Genomic DNA, 19518 nt, shown 5'->3' with positions numbered 1-19518 from the left:
CACTTTTAATGCACACTGAGTAACTGCTGAACAAAAGGTCCATTCTCCATCCAGCACTGTACACCAACGGTTAAACACCTGTCAGAAGGCTATTAGCAAGGCAAAGGAACAGGGTTAGTAGAAAGCAAACTTGTGCTTACAAGTGAAGGAGGGAAAGAGACCTACTGCAGGTTCAGCACCCTCTGCAGTCCAGCTGGCATCCACTCTGGAAATGCAGCAGATGAGAAGCCCAAAAAACTGCTGGCTCCAATGCCAACCGCTAAGGAAGGAAATTTCCTTTTCTCCTTCCTCACAAGAGTGTGCAGTAAACTCGCTGCAGCTCTTTGTCCTTGAATGCCAACATCAGAAGGGAAGACATCTTTAAAGAGAAGTTATCCCCCAAGTTCACAGCTGATATTCCTTTCTTATTTAGGGGAGTCTCTGGGGGCAGGACTGTACCAACAGAACTGGGGTAGGACAAGGTAAAGGTGGGGCCTTATGCTCCCTGTTACTGGATTTTGGTGGGGGGCCACGGGAACTGACATGATTTGTACTCATCAAGTAAGTAATATATTGACACCAACACAGCCAAGAAAACTCCAACTAGGCAAGATATAGAGGCCCTCACCATCTTGTCACCCTCCAAATGGGAGAAGCACAGTTAACAGCACTAGAGAAATGTTTCCTATTTGATTTTATTAACTGATTGACATGAATTAATGCATTGGGATATTTGATTGTGTCATAAAATGTGTATATGAACATCATGATTCAATTTAATGTACCCATTACTGCTTGATGTGCCATTATATTAGACTAAATTAAAAGAATTTTATGGAAAAAAAAATTACAATTAAAGACTCAAAATTGATTACATTCATAACTTAGAGGATATTCACTTCTATTCATGTTTTGAATAATGACAATAAAGGAACCAGAAAACAACACAGACCATAGAAAGATGGACAAAATAAAGTGTGGCAGAAATAAACAGAACAAATGGAATGAGGGGTCCATAAAACCCCACCTTCCCAGAGGCCGGGAACAGCTGAGCACAAATCATCAGCACAGCAACAGTGTCTTCCAGGACAGCAGGAATTTTGTTGAGAACACAGTGCAGCCCAGCTTAAGTAACACAGAAGGCCCATACATTTCCCAAGCTCTCGTGGGGGGATCTCTGCTGGAGTTTGCCCCGTGTGAGCAGTGTCCCTGGCAGATACCTACAACCCTGGAGCACAGCCAAAGTGTACAGCTCTGGTGCTAGGTGCCTGTTCATCTGCTCCTATAAGGCTGAGTAGTGCTCTGTACCACCCAGAGCTGTTTGGTAGGTGAGACCATCTCAGGTTTTCACCTATGTCCTTGTGCTGCCAGGCAAAGGGACCCATATCGCTCCACGTCACGGAGCCAGGGTACAACAGTTCAGTTCAGTAACTCAGCCCTGTCTTGGAGACCTCAGCAGGAAAACAGACAGGAATTCCCAAAGGGAAAGGACTCTGCCAGAGGACTAAAATCAGCCATGGGTAACACTGCCTGGCTGGGGCTATCTGAACTTCCCCTTTTTTTTCCTGGGAAGAATGGTGCTAAGAAACCCCAAAATATTTTTGCAGCATACACAGAAGTGACTCTGGAAAAGGGGTCTGGAGTCCAGACAAACCAGAATTATGATTTAACAGGTAAAACTGAAGCCTGGCCTCACCCTCTGTGGACTCTAAACTCTGAGCAAGAACTGGCAATGTTCCTCAGTAGTGAGAAGGTAAAGAGCATCTCATTTTCCAGTAAATCAATACCCCAAATTATCCCACAAAATGAGCAGCATGTTAAGACCCGCAGCTCTTTTTCTCTTGGGAAAGAAGGGAATGACCAGCTAGCTAGGATATGCTAACTAGCCAGTTCAGTCTGGGCATCAGACACCGGGGTTTCAGAAAGCTAGGAGCTGGACTTGGGGAGACGTGCATGAGTAAGTAGCGAGGGCCTTGCAGAATATCCGCTTGAAGACATGCCAGCAAGTAAATTGTTGGAGAAAAAAAGTACAACGCATGTCAGGTTTTTAATTACATGTCTATTTTCCCAACAAAGAAGTGCAATTAAAGTTAATCATGTCTATTATATTACACAATGCCTCCCTTCCTAATGGAACCAGGCCTGCATGAAGGAAAAGCACATTAACACACAAGCGCTGTTCGTACACAGGGATGTTTTGCACCCCGAATACACTGGGATACAGCCGTGCTCAATTACGCATCCTCCGCTCCAGCACACGGCTCCACCGATGACCTGGGCAGTGGCAGGAGGGGAAGCAGGGCTTACTTACAAACCCTGGCAGCCCCAAAGATGTGACTGATGGGCCCACATGCCCTGTGAGCACACAGGAGGGTCTCTGCCTGCCTGTGCCAGCTTCCCCCAGCCCACTGTGCCCAGCCCAGGCTGAGAGGGACCCTGCAGGGCTCCAGCAGCCTCAGGGTCAGGCAGGCAATGCACAGTCTGAGGAGCAGCAGCAAAGCTCAGAGCCCTCTATCATCAGCGAGCCAGCACAGTCTGATAGAATCTGAGCAACACCCAGTTAGCAGGATAAATTTTGCTCTCTGGTGTCAATCCAGAGTAGTGCAGTTCATTATGGGATTTAATCCCTGTTACAGCAGGTGTAAATAACAGCAATTTGACTTTTTCCCCCCTGCAAATACTTAAATAGTATTTCCTGCTTCAGTCTCATTTTATAGCCTTCTGTGGCTGCTGCCATCACTCTCCAGCTCTGCCTTTACACACATGTGGTGCCTGAGAGAAGCACTCAGCAGCTGGGAGGAAGGAGGCAGCTCTCAGAACCGGCACAGCCAAAGCCGGTGCCCATCCATCTCCATATCCACAGTGATGGCTGTTCCTGGAGCATCCCAGGGCAGCCCCCACATCCTACAGCATCCAACAAGGCCAGCGCAGCTCTGCCCAGGATGGAGGATACCTCAGAGAAACATCAATGGCAGCACTGAGCCCTGCAGCAGACACCACCTGGAGAGCCTGTGCATGCCCCGTTCCCTGGCTGCTAAGGGTCTGGCCTCCTGGCAAGGAGCAAAAGAGCTGAGGATGGGCACAAGCATGAGCAATGTCCATGCACATTTCTACGCAGTTTCCAGGTTCTTTTTGCAAAGCTTTGTTCCAGCAGCTCCTTGGGTCCTGCAGAGCACTGCCCCTGCATTTCCAGCACCAATCCAGCCACCAGAACAGGATGAGATCAATGCAGCACACAGGACAATGCCTACAAAAGCCTGCTGAGTCCCACAGCTTAGCCCTCAGACAACTCTTCCTAGCAACTGATTCCAGTACCTTGGTTCCCAAGTTTTTATTTTAATTTTACTTTGATGGCTTGGCTGATTTCTTTCAGGCTGGCAAACCTGAGTAAATCCAGTGGAGCCGTGACAGCTCAAACTGCTTTTGCTGTGCTGATGAACCAGCTTGGACAAAACCCTGAAGAAGCAAATAATTTGCAGAGAAAAAAAGTTTTAATTTCAGCCAAGTCAAAGCAAATAACCAGTGCAGGGCATCATTAACAAAGCTGTCTGAATTTAATTTAGTCTTCAAACCAGCAATTTCTAAAAAACTGCTTTGATACCAGAGAGGAGGTATCAAAGAGAAGGGGAGGAAGGGAGGAATCCAAATTCAGTAATTTTTTTGTTTGTGAGCACCTCCATCTTGCTCAACCCAAATCAGACTTATATTTTCAAGTATTTAATTTTCTTTGCTTTAAAAAGAGTCTCTGCAGCTGGCTGGGAGGAGATTTAGGTGGTGGAAATGTCCACCTGGACAAGGGTTTGCCTGTTGGGGAAAGGAAATCCAGCAGACGGCATCAGGAGAGGAGCTGAACCCAAGAACTGGTTTTTGAAATCACATACTAACTCTTTAGAAGCTGCTTCATCCCATCAAAATGTACATGCTGATCTGAACCAGCACTTGAAATTCCAGCTGCAAAATGCTCGCTATTATTGAAGAAGAAATGAAGTGTTTTATGAGAGAGACTACTTTCAGAAAATTGAAAGACCATGAAAGAGAAAACATACAATAGGATGGTGCAGTTGCCAACTGTTTTCAAAAAGCTACATTCAAAGGAAAAATAGAAATTTAAAAATCACTTCATTGCTATAGTTGGGTCTGATACATACAGTTAGGCTTACTGAAATAATTTTTAGCTACACAACTGATCTACATATAAAATCCTTCCACACCATGCACATTACCAGGGTGAAGTGGTGACACTAAGCATAAGACAACTGATCTGCATAAAGCCACAAGAACATCATTTAGCCAGGGTTCCTCAATAGGCAAGGAGTAACAGAAATTAATGGCCAAACATGTCCCAACTGGTGTAAATTAAGCCATAAAAATAAACACACAAATCTACAAGCCTCTGGAATGGAAGAACTTGCCAGCTATGCCAATGGGAGCCACTGCTCTCATGGGTTTTTTCCAAGCAGCCTGTTTGATGCAGCCCTTCCAGCACCCCTGCCCACATCCCTGAGGAACACTCAACCCAGTCAGCAGCAGTCCCTGGCACAGACAGCTCCAAAGCTTGGGCTTTGGACAGGGTAAGAACGTAAAACCAGATGATTTTAACAATCTCAGTGAATCTTAGCAAACCGGAACCAGATGTGGGCAGGGAGCTGAAACCGGCTGCTGCCCCTCTTCCCTACCTCTGCTCAGCTCCCTTCAGCTGCTGTTTGGGTTCATTGTTTTAACTTGCCTCCGGCCTTTGAATTCCAGTCCCTGACAACACATACAGATAGCACCAATGACTCTGAAGGAAAGATTCACCAGAATTACTTGTTTCCAGAGAAAGTGGATGTGGCAGGCTGCTGTGTCCTGGCCAAATGAGAGGCCCAGTTCCCAAGGTAGGAGGCCCTGGGCTGCCACTGGACATGCACTCTGTAATGGTCAGGAATCCCAGATGGGAGAAGAGGGCCACCCGCCTTCTGAGCAGCCTCCATGGCACATAGCATCAGGCATTTGTCCAGTGTTTATGAGCCCCAGCCTTCCCTGTTGCTCTAACACACCTTGGCATTTCCCAGGTGGAAAGCACAAGGCCTCAGTCCTCTTTGTCAGTCCCCTTGTTATACTGAGAAGAACAAACATCTCCTACACAGTGCTGCCAGCAGCGCTGCACTGCACAGTGATATGAAAAGTAAAATTACTTTCAATTCACCACAAGGAATAAAGGTCAAAGCTCCAAGTGATACACTCAGAAACAACTTGTAGAGGATGGACAGCTGCTCTCCTAGGAGGAAGATGACACCTTGCTGGGAGCAGAACTCTTCCCCCCCATGGCCATCCTCACCTCTGTGCCCTTGTCCTGCCCCAGAACACCCCATGGCCACACCTGTCAGGAAGGGCCTCAAATGATACCCCTTGGCAGCAGCACCCTCCAAGCGATGGAAACATGAGGTCAGGCAGCCAGGAAGGAGCCACATGGCTCACACAGCCACTCCTGGAAAACTGGGAGCTCCCCTGGCACCATTCCCCACACTGCTTCTCAACTTTGGATTCATCGATAAGCAGTAAAAGCTTATTGCCGATGACTAGATATTTAAGGAATCTGCTTCATACAAAAAGGTCTTGTAGGATGCAACACAGGGGAGCAGCTAAGCAGCTCAAGGATCCTTTTCCCAAAATGCCATACCTCAACCCATGTGCCAATTCTTCCCAAAATCATTGGAGGATTTTCTCTGCAAATTCCTCAAGTATGACAAATGTCAGTAGGTAGGACTCCAAGGCCAAAGGAAGAGCTGTCACTCCTGGGGTGCCCACCCCAAGGCCTTGGCTCCCCGAGCCCATGGCAGGTGACAACAGCATGGGCTCATCAGCTCAGCTATTGTGTCTCGTTAGCTTAACCAAACTCCAAACTCCATGCGGAGTGCCTTTCCCTCTCAAGTTATTAAAGGGTAGATTTCTTTTAATTAAACTCATTTACATGACTAAATTAGATTTAATTACTCCCATTCATTTTGCTAATACCTCTCTTTGATTGGAGAAAGGCAACTTTTCTAATTGCTCCAAACAGGACTGGGTGGCTCTGCCCTCACTCGAGCTGGCACAAGGAAATCCAGGCTCTACAACACACAGAGAAGTGCCCAGTGCAGATTTTGGGTATAAACAAACTGGACAGCTTTTCCTAGCACACATGTACTGTGTGCGGTAATTACTTGATCACCATAAGACCTAACATTTATGGCATGATTTAAAGCATGGGAAAGCCCACTAAAAATTCTTTTCAAGTACCTTCTATCTGCTCAAGGGAAATGCTAGGAGACAAACAGCAATTCAACTTGCTTCCCCTCTTATACTTTTGAAACTGGGGGGGGGGAAAAATCAGCAATTTTGAAATTGAGGGCTAAAGGCATTTCTACTAAGTCCCTTAGCCAGACAACTCACTGATGCAATTATCAATTTTCTTAACTGCAACATTCAGCACTTCCTCATTTCTAAAACTTCAGACTAAGAATGTGTCAAGCTGCTGCCTAAGTTATCCATTAAGCCAAAGCATCAGGCTTCCCACTAGGCCAGAAGTGGCCATATTGAACTCCGTGGGACTGTCTGAAACACCCCAACGCCTCCCATTTCATCCTACCAGGCACTGCCTCATGGCTGCTCCAGTTCAGTGATGCACAAGCACATGAAATTCCAGTCAGAATTCACAATACACTGAGTTTCCAGACACCTGCTCACATGGCTCAGTGATTTCCCTCATGCCAACTGTGGTGTTGCTATCGGTGGCCCTGGGGGCCAGACTGGTCACAACCTCCAGAGGACACAAAAGCTCCACAAAAACCAGGTGCTCACAGCAGAAACACCAGGCTTTTGTCCTGTATATATATATTCCTGTTGGTTCCTAGGTAGTGAGCCCTCATCCCACTCCAGAGGCCTTGTATCTGCAGCCCACGGCTGAGAACAGCAGGCCTCAGCTTTGTACAAAGCGCAGGAACCGACATCTCAACTCAAACATTCCCAAAGACACTGCTTGCAGAACAGCCATTGTGCTACCCAGAGCCCAGCTGGTGACCTGTTTGCCAGCAGAACAGTCCCTGGCCTCTGTCAGCGCTGCGTGGGCACGTTGCGCTCCCGATGACCTCCTCCTTCAGCCGAGGTGAACACACGGCATTTATCCAAGACAAATGCAAATCTCTATACTATTTGGCACCAGTTCCTTTCATTAGATACAATTTTCTGCCCCCTTTCTCAACATGTAACTAGTATTTATCCAACCACACATGATGTGTGGCCTAATTATCACTCTAATATTTTTCCAAAAAAAAGAAACGAATGCAATTAACAAGGAACTAAGAAACCAACCCCCCCACCCCCCCCCCCGGCTTGCTATTTTTGTTGGGTTTTAAATCAGGTTCAGTAGAAATCACAGTGGTTTGGTTGGAATCAGATGTGGTATTTGGATTCTTTGCCAGCACTTCACAGATTCTGAAATTCATAGAATAGTTCAAAATCAAAACCTCCCCACTTGTCTGGTCACTTCTTTTCTTCACCTGCCAAGTCACCTTAGTATCTTCACAGATTCTTCATTTAAAAAGTTTTGAGTAAACAGCGTCATCAAAAGCCCAGTTGAAATACGTACTTTTCATAGGATAAATTATCTGACCCAAGCACAGGGCAAATGTGATCCAGGCCGAAACCCCAAAATTACTGGCATGCCTTGTACCAAGAGCTTTCACTCTGTTTCAGCAGCTTTTATCAAAGATTTGAGAAGGCTTTTCAGCTGCAAGACATGTCTCCAGCGACACAGAAACCCTCTGCTTTTCCAGACAGTGTCTGGGGCAACTGCATCCCTGGCTCAGAGGTGACACTAAATGCAATTAAGGGAAATAAATATGTAAGGAAGGAAAAGTCTGAAGGAAAAAACTGTGCCTCCTGCTATTAACCCCTCACCTGTTACCTGCCACAGTGACCCACCACCCTCTTGGCTCTAGATTTTGTGAGCAGCTCTGAACCATCTCCTTCCTCTTCATCCAACAGACCAACCACTGAGCTCTGATTTCAGGAATTTCTGGACAATAACCAGGCTGTAATTACATGCTTATGCAAAGTTATACTGTCACATTTAGGAAATCTCTTGAGAACACGGTTAATTCCAGGAATATCATGTCCTTATTTTTCAAATCCTGCGTGGGAGAAACAGCTTTTGGTTCTGTTTGCATACTAAAAACTCTACGTGCCGTCGCACAACAGGTTGCCCTGTTCCTACAAAAATAAGGGTCAGATGCATCCATCAGTCTGAGGGGCTGTTCTGACTGCAGCACAAGTACCGTAATATCCCAAAATTTGAGGCGATGTGAGTATGCCCTGAGTGTTGAATAATCAGGGAAAAAAGCATGTGTGGGGGTTGTTTGGGTGTTTTTGTTGGGTTTTGTGTTGCTTTATCGGTTTTACAGGAGTGGGGGAGTTGCCAACATCAAGTAAACATCCTGGCATTGCCTGTCAAGAACACCTAAATGACCCAGTGTGTGACACAAATGACCCCATGCAGGCCAGCTCTGTGTCTGGGAACAGGGAGAGGATTTGGGAAATGTAAATGTCTCTAAGATTGGGGTATGGCTTGAAAACTTCACTTGAATCGTGCCCCCAACAAATGCTTTTGCTGTCGAGTAAGGAAAAAAGAAAAAAGTGCTGTTTAAAATGTTTGATAATCTGACAAGGCCATAAGGCTTAATGGAATCAATGATTACACACAGATGGATGATTAACTCTCGAGGTTTAATGTTAAAAAAAGAGTGCTGGATTGCTACTTAATGGAATTACACTGCCCATATGGAAAAGAACTATAGCCTGCCTATACCCAGAATTAGGGAACAGGTGGTCGATCTGGGCAGGACTGCTTGGAATGCACAAAAGCGTGCTGAACTTGTAAGTGCCAGAAAAAAAGAAAAAAACTCTTCCAAAGTGTGTTAACTTTTCCTATCTCAGAATTGTAAATGGCAGAACTGAAGGCAGGGATCCTCCCAGCCCCTGTTCCCAGCCCCAGGTACCCTGTTTGCTGCAGCTGCTGAGCACAGTGTGGTGTAAGTGAGGGGACGTTGCTGGATCCGCAGAGGCAGTGGGGGTCGGGAACAGCTGGCCCTGATGCTGGAATCTGCCATGCCCAGCCTAGAGCGAGTTCTGCTGCCTACCCAAGGGCTCCAAGAGCTTCTGTATGGCAGAGGATCCCCATAGAAGAGGCTTTGGCTGCTGCAGTCCATCCCACTCTCCCTAGCCATTCCTTACTTGGAGAGGACCTTGAGGCCACTGCTGAAGGATAGCGTGCTTGGGTTTCCTGTGGTGCCACATTGGAGAACTGCCTCTTGTTTCTGGAAGGAACCCTCAGTGATTGCATTCTCAGAACAGTGACCCCCCATTCACCATCCAGAACGCACTGAAAAGTGAACCCTCTCACAGCCTTTGCTCCTGCTGCCTGGGGGCCCTGGGGCCTGCCAGACACCCTTACTGCAGGAGGTCTGTGGTATCCCATGTAGAGACTCCTCCAAACACTCTGACGCTGTTCATAGAATGCAGTCATGAACAAGGTTAAAGCAATCCTCTACACATGCCACGCCTGAGATCACCATCCTGAAAAGGATGACCTTTAGCCCAGCCTCCAGAGTAGAAGCTATACATGCAGGTAAACTCTCCTCTGAAATAAAAAGCATTCTGTACAAGCAAAGTAGCATCACCAAGAGCTTCTGCCCACAAGCCTCTGAAGGTAATCCAACAGGAAATCAGACCCAGCTTTGTAGAAGAACAGCTTCTTTAGAACAGAGACAGGGCTGGGGCTTAGGAAAAATCAAAGCTAACAGATTCCAAGACCCATTTCCAAAGCAAGTTTGGTACCCAGACATCCATAATCCTCCTGAACTGAATGAAGGTTACCAATGCATGTCCATAATAAACACAGATCATTAAATAAGCACAGCTATCCAGAAGGATCCCTTATTCTACACTAAGAATAGCTTTCTGGCATCCTTCAAACAATTTCTAAAGTGACATCAACTAAATTGCAAAGAAAGTATTTTTCTGTGAAAATAACGTACTCTAGAAGATAATGTTCCTGAGGGCACTTTAAATTCACACCTCATCTTGGTAAAACAGTTCCATATGGAAATACCCAAGTCACACACAGGCTCTGCAAACTCAGCTAGCAGGAAATTAGGTGATCTATGAATCAGGCTGCAGACCTCAACTCACTGAAATTTGGGCTTGATACGCAGGGTTCACTTGACTAGAGCTGAGGTGTGACATGGGGTCCCAGAGCCTCTCCCCCTGCCCGAGTTCCCTGCCAGTGGCAAGGGTCCCTCACCTTCCCCACCCCAGCACTGGCCCAGCCAGCCTGGCTGCCCACAGAGGTGAGCTGTCCAGCTTTGCACACCATACACAGGGGCCAATCCAGAGAGGAAGAGCTCTTGCTTCTTCCTCCCAAGTGCTCACAGGACCAGTTGTCACAAATGACCACTTAAAATGAACTGAGTTTTTTTTTTCCCCCATATAATTTATTCATGTTCTTCTGTAACCAAGGAAACAGAAGTGATTTTTCTCTCTCATCCAACATTTTCTGTTAAGGGTTGGGTTTTCTAAATCTGTGGGGTCTAATAGCTGTTGAAAACTGAGTGCCAAATTTCATCCAGAGAAAGCCAGCACTCCCAACACAGCAGGAGGACACAGGTCTCCTTTCTTGACCTTTATCCAGCACCTGTGATTGCCCTCTCCCACACTTCCTACCATAAGCATTTCAAGTCCAAGCTCTCCCAGACAGTGCTATCTCTCATTACCTGCTGCTCCCAAGCAGGACACACTACCTGTCTCCAATGATATGACACACTGTCACAGTCCCTCAGGATAATATGAACATGCTCATGCACTTTCAGTAAACAGACACCTGGTAGCCATGGGCTTGGCCACTGCCCTCCTAGCCACGACATCTGCACTGATTCTTTCAGAAGGGTTCTGTCCCTTTTTAAGTGCCTTTCTCCATGACAGTAACTTGAAGAGCTTATGGCAAATCCAGAGGAACAGCAAAGGAGTCCTGCTATGCTGTCCCAGCCTGGCTCTGCTCCTCATGCCAAGTCAATCTAACTCCACTGGCCTGAAACAGCAGCTGTGCCATTTCTGCATGGGGTTCCTCTTGGTTAGCATTCTCCAAGCCCTGAGGGGGACTAATCTCCTGGACACAGAAGGCAGGGATCCTCCCAGCCCCAGGTGCCCTGTTCGCTGCAGCTGCTGAGCACAGTGTGGTGTGAGTTAGGGATGCTGCTGGCCCGGCAGAGAGAATGAACAGACACTCCCCTCATCTCCTTTTCACTGGGACCTTTGGTGACTTGTTCTCATGCTTCACACACCTCCTCCCCTTCTGTGGTGAAAAAGCACCTGTTTTCAGGTCCTGCCATACCCCAAATTTCTGAGGTTTACCTCAGACAGCAGCCAGCCCCCATCCTGTTTGCCTGGTGAACACACCTCATTATCACACCATCACATCCATCTAATTTCTCTGAAAACTACTCTCTTTATTCTAAACCATGCAGAGGACTGACGGATTTGAGAGGGCCCCATGATCTGGATGTCACACCCAGAGAAAAAGAGGTCAAAATCCATAAGTAGGATTTGAACTTCCAGTCCCAGGGGGCTTGAACTGAAATGAGCAGAATCCAGCCCATGTGAGGCACTAACTCACTCGGTTCTCACTACTCAGCGCTTGTGACGGCAGTAACTGGCAGTGGAATTGCTGCACAGTGTCATCCTCACGGAACATAGGGTACTCTCCAATTAAATTGGTACCACTTCTGTGCTGCCATTAGGATGACTTATTTGTTTCTGATTAATTAGGTTTCAGCTTCTTCCTTTTGGCATTGCGTTTTCCTCCTGTTCAGTCTATCTGGCCAGTCTAGGTCTGTGTTGGCACAGATCAGTCACTGCAATTCTGGATCAGAAATCTGTGCCTTTGATGAACCTGGCTTCTGGTTCCTGTCAATCTCTGTTGCGGGGTATCACGAGCCACACAGACACTCAGGCTCTTACATACACATACAGTGCGAGATCCCTACAGTGGGAAAAAAGGGAAGAAGGCAGCCGTGACAAGGTTGCCTCCTTTGGAACCACAGAGAGGTGCCAACTAAAGGTCCCAGCAGCTCATCTGCCAGAGCATGAAGAGCAAACATTTGTCCCCTTGCTCATTTAAAGGCCTTGTTGTGGCTGGAGTGCTGGATGGTGGTGGGAGAAGGCTTGGGAGGGAGGACAGAACCACAGCTGCCTGCAGCACAGCTGCAGCTCTGCAGCCGGTGGCATCACGGCAGCCACGGACGGGCCAGAGGGCGGCTCTGGCCGGTGAACCGGGCGAAGCCCACGCAGCTGCTTGGCCAGCAGGGCACTGCTCTCACACAGCAAGGAACAAGTAGCCATGAGGAATCAAAACTCAAGGAGTTCTATCAATGTAAGGGAGAAAAGAAACTGAGGCATTCCATATCATTCCATGTGAAATTATTGAATGCTTGGAAATGGTGCCTTTTTTTTTTTTTGGCAAACAATATATGGGGTCGCCAATGCGCAGATGGGAGAGCAGCTTATATTTAATAAAATAAAAATTGACATTGGTGGCACATTCTCATATACAGGCATACATTATGGATGATATACACTTGGTATAGTTTGTACACAGCCTAAACGTTTGTCCTACAGATGGACAGGGAATTAGAGGGATAATAGTTTACATTACACAAACATTCCAAATGTGTGCTTTTCCAAACACAAGTTAGTGGAAAATCTACTTCAGAAGTAGAGGACAAACCATAACATAATCTGCAACTCCCACTTCCATGTACTCCCACCAGCCTTGGGATATGATCCCAACAAATTAAGATACTGCAAAGCTAAAGGTAAGTAATGAAATTTAAATAAAAATATCAAGTCTTCTTATAGAGAAATTTTGCAATTCATGTTACCTTCATCTAGTACCAGCAAACATGCACCAATGCACAGAAAGAAGACAGCAGATCCTCTGGCTCTTTAGGCCACACGTCCACCTACAGCACTGCTGAGAATGTTAAACCCAAAATATGTATCTATCAATGCTTTTCATCAAGCTGCCTGCCTTCAACTTTGTCTTAGAGACACTAATTTCACAGCACAGACACTGCCTCCAGATACGCCTTTGTTAACAATGTCCATTTTTGTTTGAAAATGCCACTTACTGTGCAGAACTTGCTTAAAACACCATGTGAAGCAAAGCTTTCCATCCCAGTTCTACCTGGAAAAGGATTTTTATGTTCTCAAGCAGAAAACATCTGTCACATTTTTAAGTACTTAACTTGAAACTAAATTTTGCCATCTTTCACCCTCTTCATGAAGTCCTTCACAAAGATCTCCATTTATGAGCCTCCCTCAAGTCATCCCTACCACAGAATAAGCCCCTTTTAAAAAAGACTTTAAGCCTCACAGAGTGTCATTGAGAAATGCCATATTTCTGGGCATGTCCAGCAAACATTTGAAACTGTCATTTTTTCAGTATTTCCTCGGGCTTGCTGGATAGTACAACAGCAACAACCAAACAAAAAAAAAAAAAAAAAAAAAAAGAAAAAAAGAAAAAAAAAGAAAAAAAAAGGAAAAAAAAGGAAAAAAACAAATCTTTGTCTTTCCAGGAAAAAGAAACTTTCAGTCATCTCAGGGAAAGTTGGGTGTCTTTGAAAAGAAGACAATAAGAGAGAAAACCTGATATTAATGGAAGAAATCCCCGTTTCCTACATTGACTGTGTTATTCTGAGGGCTTTGCTCAGTGTTCCAGGAACAACGTGTAAGAAAACATTGTCAGGCCGAGCAGCTCCTTTGCTATTCTGAATTAAGTTGGAATTAGGATTCCCTAAATCCTTCATGCTGTGCCAAAAGAACACAGTGGAACTTTCAACCACTTTTCAGAAAGGGAAAGCACTGACACCACAGAAACATCCTAAATCCCACTTCCAAGACCACTAAAATCAAGTCAGTAATAAAAGAGACAGAGTCCCAGTTTATTACAAGTCCTTAGCAGCAATAGTTGAGGTAATAGCTCTCTCCATAACGATTTCTCATGCAATTTTAGTCTCAAAGCTCAAAATTAATTACAAACATGAAACAAATCATGCTGTTAAAACATATATTATAAAGAAATTATGCCCTCAAAAAAGGTAACTTATAGCCTGGAAAAGTAATTGATAAACATAAGGTGTTCACAAATAACTGAAAAATGACAGGTCAAGTGATCAGTGAGTGACCAACATATAAAACTAAACAGCACAAGACATAAAACATACAAACAGACTGCCACTCACTCATCATACACTGTAAATAAACCATATGAGCATTTTTTGCATGTGTCCCAGTGCTGATGTTCCTGCACAGTGTTCCTAAGCCAAAACCTCTGAGCTGTTAAAAAGATTTTCATGCCTCAGCTCCACCCACTATGACACAGAATTAACATTTCTGTTCAGCCATCAGTTTAAAAAAAAAACAATATTCAAGACCGTAACAAATTCCTGCTTAATTCCCAACCCAAATTCTGTGTGCTCAGCATTTTGCTATTGTGTGCCCTGCTCCAAAAGGACAGAATCTTCTGCACCTTCCAAGCCATGCTACACAGGCCTGTGTCACAGCAACCACCGTTACCAGCTACTGTCGCCTACCAACCCCCCCTGCACAGGACGCAGCTCCCTGCCAGCAGCCAGCCCAGCCCAGCCCAGCCCAGCCTCCTGCTCTAACGCCCCAAACGTGCGCTCACACACTGGCAGCCCTGCCAGGATGCCGAGTGCCTGGTATTCCCTGTCAGCTGATTTCCAGAGACTCACGCAGCACACTGTGTTGGACATGATGTCAACTCAACAGCACTTAATAAACCCACAGAGAACTAATGCAATTGGAACCCGACAGAGTAAGGCATTAATACTCTGCATTTTAATCAAAGGGAGAGATAATAATTATATCTCTATGTAACTAGAAAAGCTGAAAGGTTCTAATGGGAAAAAATAAAACCATCTGTTTGCTCTAAATCATTAAATGAGTGCTTTAGGACAATGTCATCCCCCTAAAGCCTGTAACAATTTGGGCCTTAAGCAGAGATGCAAATTGATTAAATCCCAGCATATTTTGCCACAAATGGCGGAATCTAAATACCACTGAAAAAACAGTAATTTCTGCCACGCATCAGGAAGACAAGCCAAAGACATTTTCCCATTCCTGAATCTGCAGACAGGAACATGATTAATGGCTGTTTTCAAACTAGGTTTTTAGAAGCTATCATAGTCTTTATTTTAGGAATCACACAAAAATCCTGCTGCTGGGGGTTACAGAGCAAACCCCAGCCCCTAGTTCAGAGGTAGCTGTTGGGCTCACATCTCCCACATGAGATTGTCTCCAGTTGTGTTTTCTTGGGGGGGTTGAGCCAGTGCAGCTCTGAAGGGGCAGGTGCTGAGGCCCGGCAAGTGGAGGTTTTGGATTAACATGCCTGCAGGGACAGGGGCTGTGCTGACAAGCACCCAAGCATCATCCCATCAACGGCACTACTGGGTACCTGCACTCTCTCGTTTAAATCCAGGCTTGGCTCTCTTTAAATTACAACTGTTTTTACACCCCAGGTAAGTATTTCTGTTGAACCTCACTTTGTCCAGCCAAGACCTGCTGGAAGACAGGTGGCTACGAGCAGCTTTCCAAAGCTACCTCAGTTTCACTGCCAACAGAAGCCATGCTGAAGGGATCCGCCACAAAGACAATAACTGAGACACGGGCTTGTAATTATGGTAGAGGACTACCTCATGGGATCAGTTGGGTGTCTCTTACACCCAAAGGCTCAGACATGACCCAAATGACCTCAAGAACACAGCGTCCAATGCACAAGGCTGTGTGAGTCCTTCTCCAGGCAGGACAGGACCGGATCCCAGATGGAACAGCCCTGAAGCACAGAGATTTGAGGTGCTTTTCCCTGGCTGCCACAAACCTGGCTGTGCAGGGGGACTTGCCGCCTTGCCCCTTCCTATGCCCTTCCCAACAGGAAGGTTCCCGACTTACACCGGATCAGATCTTGCTCCTTAGTCTTTTCCCACCTCATTCACCTGACAGCCTGACAGGCTCCTCCACAACAGACATCTTATCAGATGTGACTGATTGCTGTAATCTGTACTCTGGGCAGCCATTAAGCAAATTACCTGAATCATTGCAAGGATTAGTCTCATTAACACATGATTAGCATCAAATTAAAATAATGAGTGTTTAACTTCTGATGTCTTCCAGTTGTTTGAACAGCTTGATCAGCCACACCAGGCTGGCAGGGAGGTGGTGGGTGTCAAAGAGTCAGGGAGAAAAGCTACAAATAAATAAAAGGGTGGGCTGTGCCCCAGCAGAGCTGCAGCTGACAGAGACCACAGAGGCCCGGGCCCGGGGCTGCCAGAGCTGCTCCATGCACAGCCCGGGTCAGAGGCTCTCGGCCGGCCTCACAGCCCTGCTCTGCTGGACAGGTCACCTTGCCTCGGCTCCTCTGTGCCCAGAGCTGGGACTTGCCAATGCCCACGATGTCAATGCAGCCCCTAAAACAACAGGGTGAGGCGACCTGATCCTTCCATTCTCTTGGCTTTCCTGTCTTTTCCAAGTAAAGCAAATGCTAAGGAAGGCAAAGCAAAAATCCCATCATAAGCAATAATCCTGGAAGGCAGTTTTCTTCAGGAGCTCTTCTTTTTGAGCTAGGCATTGTTAACCCATCACCTCTTTTTCTGAATCCCCCTCCTCTCCTTCCCCAACCCTCCACCTACTTTCTTGTCTCCCTGCACCTGATGTGCCACTGGGACTGTGGCAAATTCTCTCCAGAGTTGCAACTCCTTCCAGCCTTCTGAAGGTTATTTGGCTTTATTTGCATATGAGTTCACCGAGTTTCCTACTGTTGTTGATTCTCCTGCAGGGCCGCAGAGCTGCAATCTGAGCCTTTCCTAGCCTTGCCTTTGGGTTGCTTCCAGTTCAATTCCCTCCCCGTGTCATTGACAGGCACCTTCCCTATCTCTGAAGGAAAGGGGAGACCTAGCATGCAAGATCTGCAGGATGGGGACCTAAATCCACACTCAAACCACTTCTCCCTCCATGAAGAAATGACAGAACATGTGCAGCAGCCAATGTTTAAGCCTCAACATCTTGGTTATTTATTCTTTGAAATGCCACAAACCATAAGTACGTATTATAGACAAATCACTTGTCAAAGCTCTTCCCTAATTTAATTAAAGCCATTTTTTATTCATACAAGTGCAAAGAAGCAACTTAAACAGATAACATTTTTCACACTTACATAAAATGAAAATAGCCAAACTAAATTTTGGCAAAGCATATAAAAACAAAAGATCCAAGCAAAGACTCTATATGTGCCAACTTCCATCTCTGCTGAGATGTTAGCAAGGAATTGCACACACAAAGTCTCCTATTTCAATTTCTGATGGACTCCTGACCCTCCACACACCACAAACATACCAGTGGCTCCTGTGCTGGTGCCCAATGGTCCTTTCCACCCACCAGGCTAGAGCTGATCCTTGTCACCCACACTACTGTGAATTGCTAATAGAGCGAGCAGCAAAACGCTGCTTCAAGTTAAAGGCTCTCTGTCCCAAAAGCACCTTTAGCTTATCCACTGCACATCTGACTGTTCTACTGGCAAAAGCACAGGTGTCCAGAACAACTGGGGGAAATGTGTTTTTATCACAGCTCTAGTCCAAGCTTTAACACACATTTTTGCCTTCCATCCAGGTGACATCACATCAACCCTGACAAGAAACACCTTCAAGCTGAGCAAAGCAAATTTGGGATCAGCAATACCAAGGAAAGAGCTCTGCTCTAACTCAAAGCTCACCAAAATTGACTGGTAGATAAAGGGACAGAAGACTTCCCATCCATCCCAATCTATCTGCAAGCACCGTTTCTGTTAACTGAACCCCCCCAACCACTCAAGTCCAGAGGTAGTGTGAGAGAATTCTGCAGACTGGGCACATTGCCCACCCCAACTGGTTTTATACCAGCATTTCCCAACATGACCCATTTCACGCACATCAGTGGCCAGCGCTGCTGTCCACAGCAAACACCTCGTAATTCTATTGGGTTTCTTACCCTCTGCTCCAGTGAATAGAAAATATTTTCTCAATTTACCCTCAAAGTTCCAGTTTGCTGCTGTGCCATCCCTTACGGCGCTCAGCATCTCCTGATTCATGCGATACATTCAGGCTCCATCTGTGCATATTATTGACCAGATTATGTAAACTACGCTTTAGCAATTCACACTCACTTGGTTCTGCAGTACCTGTGGGTGCCAAGCATATGTTTCCCATTCTCCTTGCTCTCCTGGGCCATATGCAATCCCTTCAAACCAGCAGCTTTCCTATAGACCCAACTTGGTGCCTGCTATAAATCCATAGAAATCCCATTGGCTGTACCAAACCTGGGATGTCAATCTGTTTGTGCAGACTTGGTGGTACTCTCTGTATGTGATCCCAAGGGCTCTGGGTGCCCAGCAGCACAGCTGGGTCACTGCTGACTCAGCCCCACCTTGCACCAGGCCTGGAGGGGCTGGTGGGGGATATTCCCTGAGCACCAAAGGACCTGGCACATGTGACACAGCTTGGGGGGGTAGTATCAGCCCTCATCCCAACCTGAGCACGCACCCCCTGGGGTCCCTTCTGACCCCCTCAGCAAGGCAGCCAAACTGAAAAGCCAGTGTGCTAAAAACCCAACAGGACTTGTAGAATCTGTTTTTCAAAACTGAGATATTGCTCTGTTGCTAGGCAAAATGGAAGGGTTTTCTCTCCTCTTTTTGGAGAAGCCTCTGCTCTCTTCTTGAGGGGCAGAGCTGAAAATCATACTGTCACTAATGCAAAATTAGACTGACAGCATGGAGACCTGCTTCTTATTCCAAGGCATGTCACCATCCAGCCTGCTCCCTTCTGGGAATGACACCATGTACTCAAAGGATTTTACAAGGGAAAAAACAACCCTTTAGCCCACTGCTGCAGCAGGATGGTACTAGGGCTCTGCTTCACACTGCAGCAAGGAACAGAAACTTGAGCAGAGTCCACAGGCACAACAAGCAGCTTCAGGCAAACAAAGAAACAGGTCCAGCCTATTCACAGAGGAAGGGAACAAATGTCTGGAATCCCAGTAGTTGGTTGGTCTTCCTCTCATGTAGCTGTCACTTTTAAGTACTGAGCATGCACTGCGATATGCTGCTCCTTTGTTCCAAACTCTGGTATGTTTGTAGCAGAGGGGGATTTCAAACACTTGAACACACCAACAGAAATTTTCCAGTAGCGCCAAAGCACGAGATTACACATTCCTCTCTCTTGTCTGAAAGAGTGGGCACAGCACTGTCACTGCAGACAAAAGATATCCCCTGTCCTGTAGAGAGTGACACCAACTTGGCATGACCCTCCAAAATAAAATTCCAACATCCGTGGTAGGAGGAAGTCATTCGCAGAGCGGAATGTGACACTGAAAGCCAGGTCCAAGAGTGCTACACACAAAGGGATAGTGTTCCTGGCCCAC

At 46.2% G+C, this 19518-nt stretch overlaps 1 long non-coding RNA gene across 1 annotated transcript in view; it reads right to left on the bottom strand.

Annotated features, from left to right (window-relative positions):
* Nucleotides 1-18204, bottom strand: part of LOC143693929 (uncharacterized) — a 107932-nt gene extending 89728 nt beyond the window's left edge. Inside the window, exon 1 of the long non-coding RNA XR_013181987.1 lies at nt 18130-18204. This is a non-coding gene — a long non-coding RNA (uncharacterized LOC143693929). The remainder of the gene's footprint in view (nt 1-18129) is intronic.
* Nucleotides 18205-19518: the final 1314 nt, after the last annotated feature.

This window comes from Agelaius phoeniceus, chromosome 4 (genome assembly GCF_051311805.1).
Source record: "Agelaius phoeniceus isolate bAgePho1 chromosome 4, bAgePho1.hap1, whole genome shotgun sequence".
Classification (NCBI taxonomy): Eukaryota; Metazoa; Chordata; class Aves; order Passeriformes; family Icteridae; genus Agelaius; species Agelaius phoeniceus.
Note: the sequence above shows the minus strand (reverse complement) of the source record. Positions and strands in the feature narration are given on the sequence as shown.